This window comes from Mus musculus, chromosome 14 (assembly GCF_000001635.26).
Source record: "Mus musculus strain C57BL/6J chromosome 14, GRCm38.p6 C57BL/6J".
Classification (NCBI taxonomy): Eukaryota; Metazoa; Chordata; class Mammalia; order Rodentia; family Muridae; genus Mus; species Mus musculus.
In genome coordinates, this window is record NC_000080.6 from 94,924,651 (window position 1) to 94,930,474 (window position 5,824).

At 36.8% G+C, this 5,824-nt stretch overlaps 1 non-coding gene across 1 annotated transcript; it reads left to right on the forward strand.

The window, feature by feature from the left end:
* The first annotated feature begins 5,050 nt into the window (after positions 1-5,050).
* Gm24680 lies at positions 5,051-5,176 on the forward strand. The gene has a single exon (XR_003951307.1). It is a non-coding gene; the product is annotated as a small nucleolar RNA SNORA17 (small nucleolar RNA).
* Positions 5,177-5,824: the final 648 nt, after the last annotated feature.

Genomic DNA, 5,824 nt, shown 5'->3' on the forward strand with positions numbered 1-5,824 from the left:
AACCTTGAATAGCATTATAATTTTGTTCATGCTGTTTTTCTTTCTTTTCTTTTCTTTCTTTCTATATTTTTGGTCTCATAGATGGTGGGTAGTCTCAGTAACTATTTTCAACATGGGAAATGCAAAGTAAAATATCTCAGTTCTGGGAGGAAAAACTAAATATTTTTAAATTACCATAATTACACTTGCAACTTATCGAACGTATTATTAATAAAATTTTATTATGGGGTCTATAAGTCTATTTGGTCTAATTCTAATATACATACAATTGACAGAAAATATTTTGCTACATAAATAATGGTAATAACCAATGACAAAACTGTAATTAATATTTGGATCAACAATTCAGAGTATTTATTGCTTGTTCAAAGGACCTGAGTTCAGTTTCCAAAACCCATACCATGTGGCCTCAACACCCTGTAGTTAATTCCATCTTTAGATTTTGCAGTGCCCTCCCTGCCTGGTAAGGGAATTGCACACATTTGCAGGATCATCTCCCTCCACAAAATATAAAATAATGCAAATGCTTTTAAAAGATTGGAGATGCTATCTATTAAACTAAAATATCCCATTATTACATTATCTGCAAAATCAGTATAATGGTTTTCTTAGTCTGAGTATATCCTTCTCATAATTTGAAATTAAAATATAACAACTAGAGCAAGTTGAATGATTTCTGAATTATGGTATTTTACAGTAGAATTAAAATGGAAGTATTCTTTTTTATTCAAACACAATATGTCAAAGTAAATGATTTGTTTATATCATATTTACTATACAAACTATATTTAAATATAAGTCTGTATTTAAAAATTTTTATTATTGATGTTATGTATTATTGACCATGTATATTAACATCAAAAATTGAAACCAACTTGATACTATTCTTTAATAAAAGCATAAAACACATAATACCTTTGTCCTCAGACTTTTTAGAAGTATTGTATGAAATGAGGGCTATAGTTATTACCAATACAATACATACTGAAAACTTGGTGAGGGTACTCTTTAAAATCTCTTAAAATACAAATGTAGAGCACATGGATGTGATAATTGGCTTCACTAGCACTCATGTATATATATATAATACATATATATAATACATATATGCATGCAAGTGTATATATGTACTAAAATATATAATCAACACAGCATATTGTATACTTTAAATATATACAATGTATGGTATGGGCACAGGTGAAAGATAAGATGATTCAGGATTAGTTAGTCCTTCTGAGGTAAAGATAAGGAAACCTTAAAGTCAAAGTTAGGGAATGATGAAAAGTGTGAGATATTCACGAAAGTGCAAACCACTCTGTCACAATGTGTTGCTTGATAGCTGAGAAGTAATTGTCTTGACTCCCTGTTAGCTGTGAGATAATTTTTGATTGATCTGGATGATATAGTTTCTGTTGTAATATTTTAAATGCTTGGCAAGGCTCATACACACGTATAGAATGACAAGCAATGTTTCAATGCAAATATATACAAAATTACATTGAATTTCATAAAGTTAATTTAAAAATTAAGATATCCACTATTGCTAAGGATAGGCCTTTGCTATAGATGACAGGACAAAATCTTATGGGTTTTCTTTACTCTTTTCTTTCAGTGAAAGCTTTCCATCCCTTTGAGATCTTTACTTTGTCTGCCCTCGTTACTAAAACACCTACAGCATCCTAACCTATTTTTATTTTTACATTAGAATATAGCTTGCTTGCTAACCTCGGATTTTCTATTATTTATAATTTCCACGATTAGGTGTAATTCTGAACTTTCACATTAGCAAAGGTAAATTTAATAAATGTAACCTAATAGAGAGTGGCATGTACCTAATGCTCCACACATCACTGAACTTGAGCCCTGCTGACTCAAGGTTATATGTTGTGTAGCTATTTTCCAAACTGCAACATATCTTTGACAAATAATGGAAGAGGCACCTGAAATTCAGAAAAGAAAAAAAAATTAACAAGACTCACAATCTCTGTGCCACTATCTCAAAATATTTAAGCGGTTAATACTTGCTGGCAAAGGAAAGAGACCCTAGGTGGAAGTGCCTGCAATACATAGGACATGTATTATAATAGTCAGGTCTAGTGCAACAAATGCATAGGAAAAGGATGTGATAGATGATAGATTGGCCTTTGCAGTATAGTCCAGGTAGTCCAACAATGTCTGTCTTTACATTGTAGTGGCTGAGAATCTAGTAGCCACTTGGGCCATGAGGTCATATACCTCATTTGGGTTTAGAGTCCCAAATGATTCATAGAGATCCACTGATCTTCAACCTATTTTTATGTATTGGTGTTTTTCCCTTATTTATTTATGCATTCACTTTACATCCTGACTGCTGTCCTACTCCTCCTGCACCCCCATCTCCCTTTACTTCTCCTCTGTGAGGTGGTAGGTCTGCCAGGACCACCTTTACCCTAACACATAATTTCACAGCAAAACTACACATATTCCTTTCTACTGAGTCCAGACAATGCAGTCCACTTAGGAGAATGGATTCTACAGTCTTAGGGAAAGCCCCTGCTCCAGGTTTTAGGGGACCTACATGGAGATTGAGCCGTACATCTGCCATATAAATGGGAGTCGTTAGATCACATATATTAAGTTTAAATTTTCTTGTCAACCAAAAATCAAATAGACAATATTTAAGGAAACCATTCTCTTTTTAGTTAATTTTGTTCTTTTATTTTTGGCATTATATATTATTACCTCATCCCTCTTTTCCTTTTCCTCCCTCCAGTCCCTCCTATATAAACCTCTGGTGGTTTAAGTACAAATGTCTTCCATATACTCATGTGTTTTATTGCTTGGCCCAGAGGAAAGTCACTGTTAGGAGTTGTGGCCTTGGAGGAAGTTTGGTACTGTAGGGGCAGGCTTTGAGGTGTCATAGACTCAAAATAAGCCCACTGTAGCACACAGATTTCTTATTCTTGCTGAAGATCTACTCCTTTCTCTAGCACCATGTCTTCCTGCATGCTGCCATACTTCCTGCCAGGATAATATGGAACTTAACCTCCTAAACTCTAGACCTGCCCAGTTATTATTATTTTTTTCTTTGTAAGAGTTGTTCTTGTCATGGTATCCCATAACCATAAAAGAACCTGGATTAAGACTGAAGATGCTACCAGGTGCTTGGGTATTACTATAATAGTTCTAGAAACTTTTGTTTAGAGGAATGTAGACTTTAGGACTTTTGATTTAAAAGGCAGTTAAATGTTTTAAGTGGGGGCTTAACAAGCCATCTTAGTAGGAAAGGGGAAGACAGCGGTAGTGAAGGTGATTTGAACTGTGGGGGCCTTGCTCAAGAGGTTACAGAGAGGAATTTTTATTTGTTATCTAGAAATTATTATAAGATATTTTGATGAAGAATGTGGCTGCTTTTTTGCTCCTGACAGGAGAGTCTGCTGAGGCTAAAGTGAACAATTTGGATTAATTCCACTGGGTTTCTTTGTATAGCCTTGTAAGCTGGTAATGATATTATTGAACGAGGGACCATTTTCCAGAACAAGAATGCCATATAACTCGGCAGCTTCAATGACTTGGTTCTGGCTTTAGTCAAAGAGAGAAGAAGCAGGTTATGGAATCTGCCTCTGTTAGCAAGAAAATCTGTTGAGGCCAGGAGTGTGACAGGGAACTTCCTGTGTGGAGGCCTAGGGAAGCTATTGTGGGAACTTATGAAGGTGGAGCCAGGATGGCCTTGGAGATGTGAGAGTTGTGCATTACCTGCTAAGCAAAGTGACTAACAGGGTATGGATACATCCCAAGAGAAAGAAGAGTATTGCAGTCAACAGAGCTGAAAAGAGTTGTAGCTCTGAAGAGTGATTTCATATATTAGACAAGGAGAGAAAGCATTTGGTGTTTTCACAGCTGTGGTAAGTTATTTATTTATTTATTTATTTATTTATTTATTTATTTATTTATTTATTTAACTATTTGTTTATTTATTTTTGCTGTGGTATGTTATTTCCACACTATGCTTCTTTTTATTTTGGTATTGCATATCCTGTGTTATTGTGTGTTAGAAGTATCTGATCTGTTTCGGATTTTGTTTTTACAGGGGACTACAGTTAAGAGATGAGATTGTATGACAAAAGAGTACACATGGAGGAACTCAAGGCTCCAGCCACATATGTAGCAGAGGATGGCCTTATGGGACATCAATGAGAGGAGCGGCCCTTGATCTTGTGAAGGCTCTATGCCCCAGTGTAGGGGGAATGCCAGCAGAGAGAAGAGGGAGTGGGAGGGTTAGTGAGCAGGTGCAGGGGGGATGTCATAGTGGGGATTCACGGGAAATAAGGAAAGGGAACACATTTAAAGTGTAAATGAAGAAAATATCTAATAAAAATAAAATAAATTTATGCCCCCAAAACCAAACAATCAAAAGAAACAAACAAAAAATGATTGCATGAATCTCAGAAGAGACTTTGCACTTTTGACTTTTAAGCAGAGTTGAGGCTGTAAAAGATCATGAGGACTTTTAAAGTTGGGATAAATAGATTTCTGCATCATGTTATGGCTACAAGCCTATAGAGCTAGGGCACCAAATATACTTTGAATAGGAATGGCTTCCAAATGCAAATGTAATTGAATGCTTTGCCCATTGTAAATGTCGCTATTAGGAGGTGTATCCGAAAACAAATGCTTGATTTAGACTCATTTAATTATAACGGAGGATTTAATGAAAATCTAAGTAAGAAGGAACAAGAACTGATAAAAGCAAACAGGATCAAGGTTAAAAATAATTTTTTAAACAAAATCAACAAATCCAAATTGGGCTTTTGAAGTTATTAGCAAAATTGCTACACTGTTAATAGTACAAAACACATGAGAGAGATGAACTCAGTGGTCCATATATGGCATGAAAGAGGGTATAATTCATTGTGTGCTACAAATTTACTGTTACATATAGATACTGTCCAATATTTAACTTGTGAGTTTTGTATATTTGTCTAAACATACTGTATTTTCTTATAAATGATTATATAGATCCTATCAGTATCATGTTATATTAATGCCCTTAATGAAAAAAAAAAAGGTTATTGTCAGTAGATGCATTGCATTTGTCGCTGTTGTGCTCATGTGTGTCAGTAGGGGACAGAAAGGGGAGAAGTTCGGTCTAAGCTCTTTGACATATGAACACGTGAATGATTAGTCACCTAACACTTCCTGAAAAAGCAAGCCTGGGACATCCACCAGTCCCAGGCCAGTGGGCCAGGACAGGAAGCCAACCTGAGAAGGCTACCAGTACAGCCCCATTCAGGCCTGCAAGGCTCCCAGGGCTCTGAGCCAGCAGTGTTTTGAAAGTACCCTGCCTGAGCCTCAACATGGGGCCACTCAGGTTGGCTAGAGGACCAGGAGGAAGGAAGATGACCACCAGTATGATGCCATGGACTCTTCCTAGGGAGCTAGCCTGATATGGCCACCAGGCCACCGCCAGGGGGTCTGAATGGCAGAACATGTCCAAGGTGACCTGTGTGCCATGTGACAAAGAGCATGAGCATGGAAGAGTACTCCCAAGACCATTTCTGAGAAGACCACATACCCTAAGAAAACCTGGGTGCCACTAAGTGGAACAAATAAATAGGGGAGAAATGGAAGAGAAAAAGAAACAGAAGGATAAACGCACAAGGAAAAAGGACAGAACTAGAGACTCTAGGGTCATGAAAAACAGCATCATGTGAATAGCCTGCACTGCACCAGATCTTACACTGGCAGAGGCAAGGAAGAGAAGTCCTCCTTTCCTGCCTTAGCCCTCATTACCTATGGCAAGAGGAGCAAGCCTCAGGATCACGAGAGTGTTGGAAATAGACCT